Below are 18657 nucleotides of genomic sequence, written 5' to 3' on the forward strand. Positions count from 1 at the left end.
ATACTCGAGGCATTACTCCTCCCCAGCATCAGAACGTGTTATCCAGTTGCAGATCATCAACACGGGTTCCGGAAGCAGCACAGTACCACAACAGCACTCCACGCCATTTCCACATATATTGGATGAGGGCTCAACCAGGACAAACCATGTCACAGAACAGTGATGGTAGCATTGGATCTGACCAAAGCGTTTGATACGGTCAGCCACGCTAGGCTGTTCGAGGATATCGAGAATACTACCCTCCGGCCTTGTCTGAAACGCTGGGTCATCAACTATTTGTGTGGTCGCCAGTCATACGTGGAATTCAGAGACAGGAAGTCCAAACCCCGTAGAGTGAAGCAGGGAGTTCCCAGGGAGGGGTGATATCTCCGGAACTATTTAACCTCTACCTCTCTGCGATTCCACGCCCTCCCGACGGCATTGAGTTAATTACGTACGCGGATGATTGTACACTCATGGCGTCAGGTCCCAATATCGGAAACGTTTGTGAAAGGCTAAATGCCTATCTCATTGATCTTGTAGAGTTTTTCCACGCGAGGAATATGAAAATATCCACCACTAAGTCAACAGCCACACAGTTCACCACATGGACGGCGCAAATGAAGCTCCCACTGAATGTGCAGGTCGACGGTGCAACATTCCGACCACAAACTACCCCAAAGTCCTAGGGGTCACATTCGATAGCATGTATAAGTCGTCCCAGCATACTACAGTTATCTGCGATAAGCTGAGAAACAGGAACAAGGTCCTCAAGTCTCTAGCCGGCAGCACTTGGGGTGCGGATAAAGAAACCTTGTTAACCACATACAACGCGGTCTGTGGTAAGCTATGCGGCGCCAGCGTGGTTTGCTAACGTAAGTGATACGCAATGGGATAAACTACAAATCTGTCAGAATGCTGCCCTGAGAACAGCTACAGGGTGTCACCTCAAGTCTGCAGTGGACCATTTACATGAGGAGACAAAGATCCGTCCTGTGAGTCGTCACAACAGGACGTTGACGATGCAGTACTTGCTTGGATGCTATAGGCAAGACCACCCAAATCACCATCTGGTGGATATGCCTGAACCCCCCAGGCGAGTTAGGGAGGATTATAGAGATCTAGAGAGAGAGATGTCCAAAGATATAAAAGAGAACCTCTAGATCATAGCCGACCAAGAAGAGCGAGCGCTTAAATTGTTTATGTGTGGGTAAAATTACACTGACAGAACAGGGTGATGATTTTCATATTGAGTGTGAAATGAAAAATATATTGTTGGCGCGTTCGCTTTGTATGACTTAAATTAAAAATAATATAAATAACTTCATAATTTGAAAAGTATTTTTCTTCATATGTTAATTTTTTTGAGAGAAAAAACAAATTGTATATAAAAATGATTTTTTAAGACTTTCTAAGCATACATACATTTTTTATTGTTGCATTGCAGACGAGGCATTCTGCGTCATTAAAAATATTAATACAAAACAAAAATCATTTTCAAATTCTTCCCTCCACATATTTGCTGTACAACTGCAAAATCTTTTCTGTGTACCCAAAAATAAACAAATAAAGCGGCATCAACCTGCTTGCATGAAATTCAGTACAAGACTGAAGTAAAAAAATCAAAACATTTGCTCTCTTACTTTGCGTTCGGGTCGCGTGTGTGTGATTTGCCGAAAAACTTCGTAACCAAATCAAGTCCCACGAACGGCCATGCTCTAGATCAACGTGCATACCAGGCAGGTTTAAGAGACATTCATACTGATGCGGTTGCAGAGGCTCTGGCGGCCTACAGTGTGAATATAGCCCTCGAAGATCATCCACCACCCGTGGCAGCGGAAGAACAGCAGCTGCCAAGACAAACGAGAGTCGTGTTGGCGCAACTTAGATCTGGTTGGTGCAGCCGCCTTAATTCTTACTGGGCCAGGATTGATGGCACGCGGAATATCTGCCCAGCATGTGGCACCGGTCCGCATACTACGCAGCACCTGTTTAACTGCCAGCCAACCCGACTGACTTAACTCCACGCTCACTTTGGACTAATCTATTCAGGTGGCGTCCTTTCTGAGCTTGGAGCTGGAGGCAGAGCCGAATCAATGAAATAAAGATTTACATGTACTTGTAGAAGCTGCTACAACAACAGCAACAACAACTAAAGCCCTTTTGATATTTTTTCTATTTAAACATTTAAATTTGCTTTGTTTGAATAAATATTTGTAGAAAACAAATACGATTTTCAAAGGCAAAGTCAATAAAAACAGTCTGTAACTTTCGCGAATTTATTACAAATGACCACATATTCTCTCTTGTCCGATAGGTACAATAAATATAAACATAAAATTCGCGAGTTTATAAAGAGAAACAAAAAATTACAATATTGTCAAAGGTGCATTAAATGATTTGAAATATCGCGATTCGGTAACAAAGTGGTATAGAATGGTTTGATATTGATTTTAAATTAGATTAAAGTTATTAATAAGTTATTACGAAAAGCGTATAAGTCATTATAACAAATAAAATTAAATATTGCATTACTGAACTTCAATGCATTTGGTGCGGAAACTTTTTGTCGCGATAGAGAAAAAATCACACCATATTTCATAGTAGGTTTTCATGCTTTACACGGCTACGCGGTGGTAATTTTGATATTTGCAAAAATTGCAAAAATGTTATAACCCTACTCTTGAGTTGCATGAGGCGGTATAAAATGACATGTGAGGCCGTATTTAAACCATTGATAATCGAAAAAAGAAGCAAAATTAGACTTTTGTCAATTTTATGCTTGAGTATCAATTGTTGTCAAATTATTATACCCACCCTTTTTTGACATTTCTATATGCTTCTCCCCTCTTTTTTCATTTCCAATAGACGGAATATACAAATTACAATTATTGTTTAGTATTATACACATTTTCCCTATAATTTAATTTAATAATATTTAAAGTAGTTAATATTCACAAAGCGTAGCTGCAGCCACGACAATTGAATGAAAAAAAAAGGAGGAGGCGTTCATTTGTGGGCACAACTGCAGAGACTCGACACTTAACGCAATCAAAAAATGCACGTTTTTTATTCACGTTATTTCGTTATAGTGGCCATTTTTGTATGTTAAATATTTTCATTATAAAAATTCGTAGTTTTTTAATAAAGACTGATCAATTAGCAGGATGTTCTGGAAATTTATTAAATTCACTAATCACGATTATTAGAAACAGTAACGTGCAAAACTAGTAGTAAAATCGGCTATATTTTAGAAGTGAGAACAACGCGAACATGGAATCGTGATTATGATAAGTCTCTTATATCAATAACAAATTAAAAATCTGCAAGTCTTTTTATCCCTTGGATGTACGACTGCCATAGAGCATTCCCATTGTGATATCTCTTAAATCGTATAAAAAGGCATTGCGGTATTGTTTTGAAAATCATAAAATATTGCCACTATTTGAGTAAATGAGCGATATGATGAAAATATTATCCAACGATATAGCTAGGCAAGTACTTAATTTTACCCCAACAAGGCTACAGAAATCCTAGCATGGATTGAGAAGAACCTCTGGCCATGGATCTTTTCCGTTTGCCAGATCCACATCCACCATATGTAAACTTCGGTAAGTGTACGGAATGGGTGCACTTCCCAAGTCTTGCCTTCCTTATACACCCGTATATCCAATACAACCTCGTTTGAGCTTGACTCTAATGACCCAGCATGGAATGTATGCGGGTAGCTGTGAAGTATGGGACTGTCGAGGCAGATTTGCTAGATTTGCCTTCCGTTATATGCCCGACATAAGTTCGCTTTTGGAGGGCAATAACCATCTCGTACTAGCGGACTTCAGTGCTCACCATTCCGTCCTAAGCTTTGGCATTTCGTCCTAGGCTATAATCAGACTTGACGAATTACCGTAAACAGATCACCTTACTTCATAACCTCTAACCGCCGTAATGTTCTGAACCATGGAAAAGCTAATTGGTAGATAATTTAACAATCACCGCTTCAGAGAGCTGCCCGTTCCCTCAGCTGTAGCCGATCGCTACATACCAGCTCGAAGAATAGTCGAAATCAGACCAAATTTCCCATCAGAAGCGACGGACCTGGCAAATGAGGGTGATAAGCTTCGTCGTACGAACACTGAAGACCCAAAAGTAGGAGAACTTACTCTTGAATTCAACAGGCTAGTAGGCGAATAATAGCGTATTAAGTACAATACAAGACTAAGTAAATTGTAGGCAATGGTTAAATCACTCTGGAATCCTGGAAAGAAGGATGATAGAACGGCTGTTACTTTCAACGGCGTGACAGTGACAGTTCCGAAGGGGTGCGGGTGTTATTTTAACCGGCAGTTTATAGAGCACCCCGGGAGTGACAGGGCTAAGAGGAGGGTGCTACACCGTATAAGAACCCTCTCAGACGAGGAGAGACCACCACGATTTACGAAGAAGCATCAATAAATCAATTTACGACGATGACATCATCCGAAAAGCGTAATGATCAGAAGCGTTGGGCCCACACGGAATCTCAGTGGTAACGCTTAAGCAACCGCAGGAGCCCGGAGTTGAGTATTTGACAAGTGTCCTGAATCTATTGTTAGCCAGCCATATTTTACCAGAAGCTTGGAAAGTTGGGAGGATGATCCCGCTACTGAAGCCAGTCAAGGGTGCGGGCAGAGATGAATCGCACAGGCCGATCTCCCCTCCCTCTTGTTGCCAGTAGCAAAGATTCTCGAGGCACTAATCTTCGCTATGATGCGAAGCTGTTTCCCATTTGCCCAATATCAGCATGGGTTGTGGAAAATGTGCGGGACCACAACAGCATTACGCGCCATATTCACTCATATGTATAAGCCGAGGACTGAATCAGAGCAGGCCATGCGGCCGAACAGTTATGGTGCCTCTTGACCTATCGAAAGCTTTCGCTATCGTCAACCATGCCAAGCCAAGTTCGACGATATAGATAGAACTTCCCTCCAGCCGTGTTTGATATCTCCGAAACTGTTTAACCTCTAACTGTCTGAAATTCCACACCCTCCAGACGACATAAATATCGTAATGTATGCGGACGATCATGGTGTCCGGTCACATCGTCGATGACACATGTGATAGGTTAAATGCCAACATAGCTGAGTTAGTGCAGTTCTACCATCTGAGGAATATGAAAATATCCGCTGCTTATTCCACTGTCACAATGTTCACACCTGGACGGCTGAAGTGAGGCTCCCCCTAAACATAATGGTCGATGGTGCTCTGATTCCGACCACTAACTACCCCAAGATATTGGGAGTAACGTTCGACAGCATGTTTAAGTCGTCCGCGCAAGACCCAGCTATTTACGACAAGAACAATTTTATCAAGGAGCTGGTCGGTAGCACTTACTAGGCAGGCTTCTCCAAGCGGAGTATATGTGTAAAACTAATGGTGTTGGTTTTGTGTCTGCAGCTAATTGCGTAAGCAGCAGTCGGGGCTCTATATCAGGCAGGATTGAATAGCATTCATACTGATGCAGTTACGCAGGCAGTACAAACAAAGAGTACAGTGTGAATGCCGGCTGTATTCGGCTACTATCCCCCATTCATCGAAGCAGAAGAACGCCAGCTGGTAAGGTAAATACGAATGGTTCAGAGCCAGCCGATGCAGCCGCCTCAATTCATATTGGGCCCGAATTGATGGCACGATACCCAACTCATGACCTGCATGTGGATTGGCGTCGCACGACACCGCTGCATTTGTTTAGCAGTCCAGCTAACCACACTCACCTGTCGTCTGATTCTTTAGGGACGCAGTCAGTCCAGGTTGCAGAATTTTTTAATCTGGATACAGAGGGGTGCACTCATTGATATGAGAGAAGTCTCCCTTGTCCCTTATGGGATGTTTGTGGAACAATTATATTATACAGAGGGGCCAGGACCAGATAACTGATAATATACTATACTAACATAACGTGTAGTATACATCGAGTTGGAATGATCAAATTGATACTCAATTAATTTATAAATGATCCTTAAGGCCATGCACGCATAATCCTCCGGCCTTATCACTCGTGGTACTGGGGTGAGGTCTTGCCAAAAGTTCATTTAATGGTGTCACTACTGGTTAAGATTTCAAATGCGTGCTACTTGTTTTAAGAAACAGAAGTCAAAGGGGAAAAATATAGAAGGAAACCGAAAGAAGATATTACCCGCAGTCCGAAAAAAGAGGAAAAATAGAAAGGATCCATCATCTTAAAGGATTGGAGGAATCATGCACAGTTGTTGGCTGCATGAAATGCCCACCCAACCTGTTTACCATATCAAACCAAATTAAGAAGCTAAAATAAATCATGGTAAACCCACTCTCACTCTAAACTGTAGTATACATCGAGTTGGAATGATCAAATTGATACTCAATTAATTTATAAATGATCCTTAAGGCCATGCACGCATAATCCTCCGGCCTTATCACTCGTGGTACTGGGGTGAGGTCTTCCCAAAAGTTCATTTAATGGTGTCACTACTGGTTAAGTTTTCAAATGCGTGCTACTTGTTTAAAGAAACAGAAGTAAAAGGGGAAAAATATAGAAGGAAACCGAAAGAAGATATTACCCGCAGTCCGAAAAAGAGGAAAAATAGAAAGGATCCATTATCTTAAAGGATTGGAGGAATCATGCACAGTTGTTGGATGCATGAAATGCCCACCCAACCTGTTTACCATATCAAACCAAATTAAGAAGCTAAAATAAATCATGGTAAACCCACTCTCTCTCACTCACCCACCCACCAACCTTCCGAGCCCTCAGAAATCAAACATTCAAATCGTTCTTAAAACATGATTAATGAATTCATTGATTTATTAAAACAACTCATATTTGTAAATACAAAAATTTAGAATAGCTATAAATACTCAACTATCAGCATAACTGAATATGTTATGAATAATAACTAACACTAAGAAATAATAATAATGCATCAAATAATAGTAAATGTTTGCCCAAAGGATAGTTAAGACCAATGAATTTCAAAAGAAACTGACCTAAGCAAACGTGATAGTTGATTTACCAATATATTACAATAAAAGGAAATCCAAATAACCAAAGAATCTTCTACCAGATGTTGAAATAAAAAAAAAAACTAATAAGAATCAGATATTCGACTTAAATATTAAATCGTGCTCCAAAATTTTTGGTTTACAAAAAGAATGTCATAAATAGGAATAATAACAAAGAAACAAAAAAACTGATATTGTAACAGCTAATTATGCACTTGAAACGCCGAATTGTAACATGTATGCATGTGCGTGTGACGGTAATGTTTGTAAAATTACTTCTTTCTTTCCTTTCAATAACAGCTGATAGTTCGTTGAACTTTACATCAGTTTTTTTTTTCACATACACACACATACACACAAGTGGGAATCGTAGTTATCAAATCGAAAATTTCAACTTTTAATTGTTTTACGAATTTTGTTCAATAAGATTGCACATTATTTTTAGTTAAAACTCATATTCAATATAGATAATGTTAAATTAGCTAATTGCTCTGGATATGGTAACAAACATATATAAATTTCATTTAATTTTTCTTCCAAAATGAATAAAAAGCCAAAAATTATCAACATACAGAGCCAACAGGTGCTTTTAAAACTGTAGACTTTCTATGGGATGGGTTAACAGAAAATCAGAATCGTTAACAGCATGAAGTCTGTTAAGCCCAACCATAACGTTACCAACTCTGAGCAACTAGTACATCCACAGGAAATGAAAAGCCAACGAACGAACACGAAAGCAAAGGATATGGATCAAATTTAATTTATTAATTCAGGTATTTTAATATTTGATAACAACAAATATTTTTAATTGATCTTAAAATATCAAAAAGTTATATTTTGTTTCAATTCACGTTATCCCTATGAGAGGTATAACGGGTTGTCTGTCCGCTCTCTCAATTAATGATCTATCGTGTTCGTTCGATGCAAAAAATAAACAAAAACAAATTGGCACTTACTTGGTGAACGGTGTGGATCCCACGATGAAAGGCCTTTCAGAGAAGTGAGAACTGCCACAGCATCACAGATTTGATTCAGTTTATGATTGAATAGCCCTTTGTTTAAATATTTAACAATGTCTGTATTATTAAACATGAGTTTTTAGCAATCTTTTTCACAATTTCACTTTGATAATGTCCTTGTTTTAAGGTAAAAATTAGCATTCGCTGCCAATTAAACGATTTAACAACCGAAATCTTCTCTTTTCCTGATCGTGTTACAATACCAATTTGTTTCCTTATGAGCACACTATTTTATGGAATGACAAAAATTGTTTTTTCGATAGACTAAGGGCAATTTATGGGCAAACACATTAAATAATCTTTATGAAATTATGATTTTTTTAACAGCATTAGGGTGCTTTTTTCACTTTTTTCCGAGCCAAACAAAATCACTTAAGGATTATTTGATATGGTTGAATCGCACTTTCCGACGGATTTTCTGTCACTACTTCTTCCAATCACAGTACCGATCGTTCGTATGGCTGTAGGCAACTGAATTCACCAACTTTTGTGAGTAATTTTCTCCAATGCAACGGCTTATGTACTACGGAGATTAGACATTCGAAGAGGGGAAAAGGGAAGTCTACGAATAAAGAAACAACGAACCAAAGAAACCATCAGCTTTCAGATCACACAGCGATTTTGTTCTTTTTAATGATCTTACCATTAACAACAAGTCCCAGAGCAAAAGGAAAAAATATTGCCAGTAGGCAACCATATAGGTTCCAGGCCAGGAAATGAAATGCATCCAAGGGTCACCAGCAAGTATACAATATGGGATTGTTATTTTGGTGGAGGTCAACTCAGGAAGTCGGTATAAAAACACAAATGTATTTAATTGTTTGCACTTCTACTTTACACCAAACTCCACTTGGAGATAAACTTGGATAATTGTTTAACAATTAAGGCAAACTTTAGCTGACCAGAAAAAAAATAAAATTGCACAAGAATTCCTTTAATAATAGAAGTGAACTCTTTTATGACGAGAATGAAAATGTGAAAGATGGCTTCCTCGCCACACCCATTTGTAACCTTGGCCAAGATGAGGCATCAATAGCTGAATCACCTACACAATTGCACCCTTCCAAGTTGAAAGATGGCTACCTTCATCCTACCATTTTCACTCAAAACCGAATTGACTGAAATGCATAAAGAAAATGATAAATAAAAGTTGCTAACATACACATATACATGTAGAAAAAACAACGAGTATTCTATCCACAACTCAACAAGTGCAACGAGTTGCTTCATGGGGTTCACCTTGGAAAAGGAGACTTTACTGACGACGACAGTCATCAGCAATAATTGATCCGATTTTACATAATAATATGGGAATGAAGAGAAACATTGATATGAATAACTTTAATTATTGTAAAAATTCATAAAAGAATTAGAAAATATAAAAAAAAGAAAATAAATAATGAATCGCCAGTCATGGGATTTGAACCCGGGCCTCGTAACTCGGAATCCAGAACGTTTCCACTAGGCTACAGCCTAGGTAACAAACCAATCAACAATGTGACCAACTAAACTGCATCAGCTGGAACAGATCACCATAGGCAAGTTACACCGTTTAACAGGGGAAGAAAAGCAACAACAACTTAAATAGGTGAATTACATTCTTTAAATAAATCAACATAGCACAACTTTCGGTGGAATATTAAACTAACAAGAACTGTTAGTTAACATTAGTAGACATGTAAAAATAACCAGAGGTGTTCAAACATACAACTTGAGGGTACCGCAGATAAATAAACTTGTGAACAGACAATCATATCTACATGCGCCTCTACATATGCCCCCCGCCAAAATCAGACTTAGTGGTCAGAAGGAGCATTAAGTCTGATCCCGCATGTAGATGAGATCTACTGCCGCATATCCTTGGCATGGTAAGTGCCAACCAGTTTACCTTGGAGATCTTCCAACTCGTAATAACAATTTCCGCACTTTCGTCGGACTCTGCATTTTATAAATGTGGGCGCAAGTTTAGCGTTGTATCCTTTTTCAAAGCAACTTTGGCTGAAGTTTCTCCTATAGACTTCTTGACCAACATCGTATGACACTACGCGAGTTCTTAGGTTATATTGTTTTTCATTTCGCTCATGTTGCTTTCTCATAACCTGGGCAGCTTTAGACCGAATGACGTCAAAGGTATCTTCCCTATTGAAATTAATTGATCTATCATCCAACACTTTTAATTTTCTTAGAACTTCGTAAGTCAGACCACTCGTCACCATATGCTGGCCAAACGCCATAAAGTATGGTGAAGTCCCAATAGCGGTATGAACTGTCGAGCGTAGCGCACACGCTATGTGGCTTAATTTTTCATCCCAATCTTTTTGGTCTGATCGCACATAGGCTTTGATTGCGGAAATTACGGAGCGATTAACTCTCTCAGATGCATTTGCCTGTGGCGAATGCACTGCAGTGTAAATGTGGGAAATCCTGTACCTTTCTAAAAGTTCGTTAAATTTCTTTGCTCGGAACTGAGTTCCGTTATCGGAGATAATGCTTTCAGGAACTCCGAAGGTGTGGAATAAGCCCTCTTCCAAATATTTAATAACAGCGTCTGCTGTGAACTTCTTTACTGGATGTAGAAAACAGAACTTAGAAAAGTGATCTAGGACAATGAATATGCCGATGCTTCCTGTTCTGGATCTTGGATAAGGTCCCAGGAAGTCCACATATAGCCGTTGGAAGAACCTATGAGTTATGCCTGTGTCCCCTAAAGGTGGTCTCATGGTGATGTTCGGGTGCTTTGTACTCTTGCACACCTCGCAAGAGTTGATGTAATTCTTAACATCCGAAACAAGATTTGGCCAGAAATAATAGCGCCGAATACGCTCTAATGTTTTGCCAATGCCACAGTGGGACGACAACGGATCATCGTGGTGTTTTTGCAACACTTCGGGAACCATGCTTTTTGGAATCCATAGCTTCCATGCCATATCATCGATTGTCTGATCACCAACCGTATGATCCGTCCGCCTATACAAGTAACCATCTATTATTTTCAGATCAGGAGTAAAATTGATGTTGTTTTCAACCCTCTTCAACAGATCCTTATATTCAGATGAGGAGAAATGATCAGATTTCAGGTCCACAAAAACACCTTGACTACCTTCTAACTCCGCTAGCCACAGAATTTCAGACAAATCCTCAGTGTTGGTACGCGAAAGCGCATCAGGAACTATATTCTGCGACCCCTTTCTATGCTCTATTTTGAACCGAAAACCTTGAAGTTTTAGAGCCCATCTAGCCAGCCGTGTGCTTAAGTCGGTTTGGGACATGAGCCACTTAAGAGAAGCGTGATCAGTGATCACCGTGAACTCATGCCCCTCGACATAAGCTCGAAACTTTTTGATGCAAAGCATTGCTGCTAAGCACTCTTGTTCGGTGACACTGTAGTTGCGTTGGGCTTGATTTAGTTTCTTGGACATAAATGCCACCGGAAACTCATCACCCTCCGCATTCTTTTGCACCAATACTCCTCCTATTCCTGTCTTGCTTGCATCACAATGTATAAAAAATGGCTTTGTGAAGTCTGGGCTATGCAAGACAGGGGCTGTGCTTAGAATGGACTTTAATTCCTCAAAGGCTTTTTGGGCCTCATTGGTCCATATAAATCTTCGATTAGTTTTCAATAAGTCAGTCAACGGGCTCGAAATAGCAGCATAGTTCCTGATGAACTTACGGTACCAACCTGACATCCCTAGGAAACGCCGTACCTGTCTAACTGATCGTGGTATCGGGAAGTCGACTATAGCCGAAATCTTATCCGGGTCTGTTTTGATAGTTCCATCACCGACTACGTAACCCAAGTAGCGAACTTCCTTCATGCAAAACTTACTTTTTTCTACGTTTATTGTAAGCCCCGCAACTCGAAGGCACGCTGCCACCTCCTTTAACACCTGAATATGCCGTTCGAAGGTCGGAGATACCACTAGCAGATCGTCCAGGTAGACCAACACCTCAGTCCTGAGAGACGCCGGTATCACTTTATCCATGAGTCGGCACATGGTCTGCGGCGCATTGCATAAGCCGAACGGCATGACTTTAAAGTGATACAGAGGCCTCCCAGGAACTGTGAAGGCAGTCTTACCCTTCGACGAATCGTCTAGTGGTATCTGCCAGAAGGCATCTTTTAGATCAAGGCTGGAAATGTATTCTGCTTTAGGCAGGCGACTCAAAATTCCCTCTATGTGAGGGAGAGGGTATGCATCCCCTTCCGTCACAGCATTCAGTTTCCTAGAGTCGAGGCATAAACGATTTTTCCCTGGTTTCCGATGTAAAACAATCGGAGATGACCAGGGACTATTTGACTCCTCTATGACACCCATTCCTAACATGCGATCAAGTTCGTCATAGATAAGTTTCTCGATCGCCGGAGAGACTGGGAAATGTCTTTGCTTAATAGGCGCTGCCTGACCTGTATTTATCGTGTGGCAAATGAGACTAGTTTTCCCAAGGCCCTCTTTCGCGAACGAAGGAAACAAATCTATGGCGCACTGAAGACGATACTTTTGATCAGCAGTCAGGTGTTTCTGATCCAAGGGTCCATTGCTATTCAAGGACAGTGCTAGACTGGAAATGCCATTAAGAACAGACGGTGGAAGCAGTTCGAACGTTTTCCAAAAATCAACTCCCAATATTAAATTTTGCGACAAACTCGGAACTATGTAAATAGTAATCGGTTTACTACACCCTCTAAACAAAATCTCGGTGGTAAAAACACCAGCGATCTTCTGCGGTTTCCCATCAGCTGTGTTTACAGTGGTATTCATTTTCCTATACGGAAGATTGGAGGATAAAAAGTCAATAGCCGCTTGTGCACCAAGGCAGGTTACAGAAGCCCCTGTATCCAACAAGCCGACCATACTCTTATCCAGCAAGTGTACCTCTGCATATGGGCGAATGTCTCCCGGTCTTTCAAGAATGGAAACAGCAAAGATTTTCTTTATCGACCTAACATTCTTCCAGAACGTCCTTATCCTTTGACTAGATCGAGAAACCTTAGGGGATTCGTTAAAAATTCGGTCTCTAACTTTACTATATCGTTCTAACCTTATGTGAAACGGAATTATTGGGTAAGGTACTTTAGGCTGCGAACCAGTATTTCGGCCTAAAACCGAGTTATTTTTGTGGTATTTATCTGGAGTTTCTGAATTGTCACGAAGGCAATCAGAAATTAGGGTAAAAGTTTGATTGTTATTGGTTTTATGGATAGAAGTGGGACGGGTTATAATCCTTAATTGGTCTGTGAGGACTGCTGGCATGTCCTCGGTCTGTGTGCACCTTTCAGTGCGGAACCCTGCAAGTTTTTTGAACCGTCGCTGCACTTTTTACAATTCGGTTTGTAGACTTGCGGGAAACCACAGCCGTAGCAGAACACTGTGCGCTCAGACAAGCATTCTTGGTACCTGTGACCTGGTTTTCTGCAATTCCAGCAGACACTGGATACTTCCGAAACCTCTTCAAATTCAAGTACTTCCGGATCGTTGTCTGTACAAAACTCAACCTCAGCAGCCCGCCTGGCAAGGGTGCCCTGACGTTTGGCAGAGAAACCATGCCTGCGACTAACATCCTGAATAAAAAACTCCCTGCGCCTGCATATCTCTCTCAACTGACCGACGGAATTTATTGTCATATTAAGTATTTCGTGCTGAATATCTGGTTGAAGATTCCTTCGCAGGATTTCAACCAGAGTCCTGTCGTCCAAAGGGGTATCCAGCCTATCGACCAAATCAATTATGGCATCATAAAAAGCATCAAAAGGCTCACCGGGTTTTTGCTTCCGATCCCGAATCATTTCCTTAAAGTCCATATCCGTTCGGGAGTCCCGGTATTGTTGTCGTAGCGCCCTACAGAGGTCGACCCACGTAACCTCGCGTACTGTTCGGTGAAACCGCCAAAACCAGTCGCTGGCTTTACCCTCAAACAGGGCACTGGCACTGCGACACAAAATCTCAAAGTCCCTGTTCAGGGTCTGTTTAGTCAAGGCTTCCACGCGATAGATAAAATTATCCACACGCATGCCCGTGGAACTGCCGTTAAATTTGGTCTTCCAATTGGCAATGATTTGGCTGACCTTATCGGGGCGAGATATCAAGTCTGAACAAGAACTTGGATTGCTAGAGCTTGATTTATTGGCAGAAGTTCCATCACTGTTAACTTGGCCGAAACCGTTGCTAACTTGATTGCCATTTCTGTGTGGTATACCCAGCAATTCCTCTAAAGTTTGCTGCTCAACGACGCGCACATCCTGTATACCTGAACTATTCTTGTTTAGAACAGGAGATGAGGAATTCCCAGCACAAGGCGGATTATTAATATTTAGTCTAGCAAGGCTCGCTTCTACACTTCTTTCTATTTTTTTCTCTACCTGGGACAAAATCTGAGTGGAAATCGCATTCATCAGTTGATCTTGCTGATTGGCCATCAGGGAGGCCACCACCTCTCTGACCCCGTCCATTGTCAGGCTTGGCTGAGGGTTGGACGTACTAAAAGAAGGAATTGAGTTGGCACCCGAACCCTGACGAGCCGAATCATCAGACCTGTTTTCATCAAATTGTTTGGCTTTAGCAGAAGATCTCGTCTGCGCTCCTGAAGAATTGGGTTTCTTGGAATCTTTTACAATTTTAGTACCACATGTAGGACAAGTTGTATGGGTTTTCAGATAATTGGTTATGCAAATACGATGAAACGAATGTCTGCAAATTGCCTCACATAATTCAGAAGGTGTTTGGATTTCGTTTGAACAAATAGTACACATAACAGTGTTATCACCACCTCCTGCTGCAGCAGCAGAAATATCGTCAGTGCTTCTTTCGAGGGGCATTCTAACTTGCGAAAGAAAAACAACCCCAATCGGCAAAAAAATATAAACCTAACTAAAAATAAAAGGAACAAAATCCCAAAGTAATAAGAAAACTGTTAATAACCAAAAGTTTAGTCTGATTTCATTAGGTAATCGGAGGCGGTGTGGGGTAATAGTGAAATAAAAACCAATCAGACTGTAAGAAAATGGATTAAAGAAATATATATGACAGGTGAAAGACAGACAATAGAGTGGACTATAGGTGTAAAATTACGATGGTATAAAACATCCTCAATAATATTTTAAAATTCCGAATCGTAAAACATAAGAAAAGGGAAAGAATCAGCTTAGTTGTCGTAATTGAAGTCAGGAATAGAACTCAGTCCACACACTGAAATCGTTCAAATACACTACCAAAAGAATCTTTCAATTAAGATAGATGATGTATAGAATGACACAATTCGTGGTCATATGAATTAGCCTCACAGCATTTAATTCGTACAAACTCCAAACAAATGAAGTCATTCTAATCGAAACCATAGAAAAAAGTAAGAAAAAGGTTAAGAAAGGACCTGAGCGGAAAATTCTACGACGTTATAAACATCAAGACGTTGTTTCACAAAATAATTTTAATTCCACTCGGGCCCCACGTTGGGCGCCAAAAACTGTAGTATACATCGAGTTGGAATGATCAAATTGATACTCAATTAATTTATAAATGATCCTTAAGGCCATGCACGCATAATCCTCCGGCCTTATCACTCGTGGTACTGGGGTGAGGTCTTGCCAAAAGTTCATTTAATGGTGTCACTACTGGTTAAGATTTCAAATGCGTGCTACTTGTTTTAAGAAACAGAAGTCAAAGGGGAAAAATATAGAAGGAAACCGAAAGAAGATATTACCCGCAGTCCGAAAAAAGAGGAAAAATAGAAAGGATCCATCATCTTAAAGGATTGGAGGAATCATGCACAGTTGTTGGCTGCATGAAATGCCCACCCAACCTGTTTACCATATCAAACCAAATTAAGAAGCTAAAATAAATCATGGTAAACCCACTCTCTCTCACTCACCCACCCACCAACCTTCCGAGCCCTCAGAAATCAAACATTCAAATCGTTCTTAAAACATGATTAATGAATTCATTGATTTATTAAAACAACTCATATTTGTAAATACAAAAATTTAGAATAGCTATAAATACTCAACTATCAGCATAACTGAATATGTTATGAATAATAACTAACACTAAGAAATAATAATAATGCATCAAATAATAGTAAATGTTTGCCCAAAGGATAGTTAAGACCAATGAATTTCAAAAGAAACTGACCTAAGCAAACGTGATAGTTGATTTACCAATATTTTACAATAAAAGGAAATCCAAATAACCAAAGAATCTTCTACCAGATGTTGAAATAAAAAAAAAAACTAATAAGAATCAGATATTCGACTTAAATATTAAATCGTGCTCCAAAATTTTTGGTTTACAAAAAGAATGTCATAAATAGGAATAATAACAAAGAAACAAAAAAACTGATATTGTAACAGCTAATTATGCACTTGAAACGCCGAATTGTAACATGTATGCATGTGCGTGTGACGGTAATGTTTGTAAAATTACTTCTTTCTTTCCTTTCAATAACAGCTGATAGTTCGTTGAACTTTACATCAGTTTTTTTTTTCACATACACACACATACACACAAGTGGGAATCGTAGTTATCAAATCGAAAATTTCAACTTTTAATTGTTTTACGAATTTTGTTCAATAAGATTGCACATTATTTTTAGTTAAAACTCATATTCAATATAGATAATGTTAAATTAGCTAATTGCTCTGGATATGGTAACAAACATATATAAATTTCATTTAATTTTTCTTCCAAAATGAATAAAAAGCCAAAAATTATCAACATACAGAGCCAACAGGTGCTTTTAAAACTGTAGACTTTCTATGGGATGGGTTAACAGAAAATCAGAATCGTTAACAGCATGAAGTCTGTTAAGCCCAACCATAACGTTACCAACTCTGAGCAACTAGTACATCCACAGGAAATGAAAAGCCAACGAACGAACACGAAAGCAAAGGATATGGATCAAATTTAATTTATTAATTCAGGTATTTTAATATTTGATAACAACAAATATTTTTAATTGATCTTAAAATATCAAAAAGTTATATTTTGTTTCAATTCACGTTATCCCTATGAGAGGTATAACGGGTTGTCTGTCCGCTCTCTCAATTAATGATCTATCGTGTTCGTTCGATGCAAAAAATAAACAAAAACAAATTGGCACTTACTTGGTGAACGGTGTGGATCCCACGATGAAAGGCCTTTCAGAGAAGTGAGAACTGCCACAGCATCACAGATTTGATTCAGTTTATGATTGAATAGCCCTTTGTTTAAATATTTAACAATGTCTGTATTATTAAACATGAGTTTTTAGCAATCTTTTTCACAATTTCACTTTGATAATGTCCTTGTTTTAAGGTAAAAATTAGCATTCGCTGCCAATTAAACGATTTAACAACCGAAATCTTCTCTTTTCCTGATCGTGTTACAATACCAATTTGTTTCCTTATGAGCACACTATTTTATGGAATGACAAAAATTGTTTTTTCGATAGACTAAGGGCAATTTATGGGCAAACACATTAAATAATCTTTATGAAATTATGATTTTTTTAACAGCATTAGGGTGCTTTTTTCACTTTTTTCCGAGCCAAACAAAATCACTTAAGGATTATTTGATATGGTTGAATCGCACTTTCCGACGGATTTTCTGTCACTACTTCTTCCAATCACAGTACCGATCGTTCGTATGGCTGTAGGCAACTGAATTCACCAACTTTTGTGAGTAATTTTCTCCAATGCAACGGCTTATGTACTACGGAGATTAGACATTCGAAGAGGGGAAAAGGGAAGTCTACGAATAAAGAAACAACGAACCAAAGAAACCATCAGCTTTCAGATCACACAGCGATTTTGTTCTTTTTAATGATCTTACCATTAACAACAAGTCCCAGAGCAAAAGGAAAAAATATTGCCAGTAGGCAACCATATAGGTTCCAGGCCAGGAAATGAAATGCATCCAAGGGTCACCAGCAAGTATACAATATGGGATTGTTATTTTGGTGGAGGTCAACTCAGGAAGTCGGTATAAAAACACAAATGTATTTAATTGTTTGCACTTCTACTTTACACCAAACTCCACTTGGAGATAAACTTGGATAATTGTTTAACAATTAAGGCAAACTTTAGCTGACCAGAAAAAAAATAAAATTGCACAAGAATTCCTTTAATAATAGAAGTGAACTCTTTTATGACGAGAATGAAAATGTGAAAGATGGCTTCCTCGCCACACCCATTTGTAACCTTGGCCAAGATGAGGCATCAATAGCTGAATCACCTACACAATTGCACCCTTCCAAGTTGAAAGATGGCTACCTTCATCCTACCATTTTCACTCAAAACCGAATTGACTGAAATGCATAAAGAAAATGATAAATAAAAGTTGCTAACATACACATATACATGTAGAAAAAACAACGAGTATTCTATCCACAACTCAGCAAGTGCAACGAGTTGCTTCATGGGGTTCACCTTGGAAAAGGAGACTTTACTGACGACGACAGTCATCAGCAATAATTGATCCGATTTTACATAATAATATGGGAATGAAGAGAAACATTGATATGAATAACTTTAATTATTGTAAAAATTCATAAAAGAATTAGAAAATATAAAAAAAAGAAAATAAATAATGAATCGCCAGTCATGGGATTTGAACCCGGGCCTCGTAACTCGGAATCCAGAACGTTTCCACTAGGCTACAGCCTAGGT

The 18657-nt window shown here is 39.3% G+C and overlaps 1 protein-coding gene across 5 annotated transcripts in view; it reads right to left on the reverse strand.

The window, feature by feature from the left end:
- The window catches only part of ced-6 (PTB domain-containing adapter protein ced-6), a 71470-nt gene that overhangs the window by 28131 nt on the left and 24682 nt on the right, over positions 1–18657 (reverse strand). The window contains exon 1 of one of the 5 annotated variants that reach the window (XM_073990688.1): positions 7956–8239. The exons of the other annotated variants lie outside the window; for them this stretch is intronic. The gene's annotated coding sequence lies outside the window, so the exon portion shown is untranslated. Of the gene's footprint in view, positions 1–7955; positions 8240–18657 lie in introns of those variants that run through there. 5 annotated transcript variants of the gene reach the window in all.

The sequence above is a fragment of the Musca autumnalis genome, unplaced genomic scaffold (genome assembly GCF_047663935.1).
Source record: "Musca autumnalis isolate F117 unplaced genomic scaffold, ASM4766393v1 scaffold_5, whole genome shotgun sequence".
Classification (NCBI taxonomy): Eukaryota; Metazoa; Arthropoda; class Insecta; order Diptera; family Muscidae; genus Musca; species Musca autumnalis.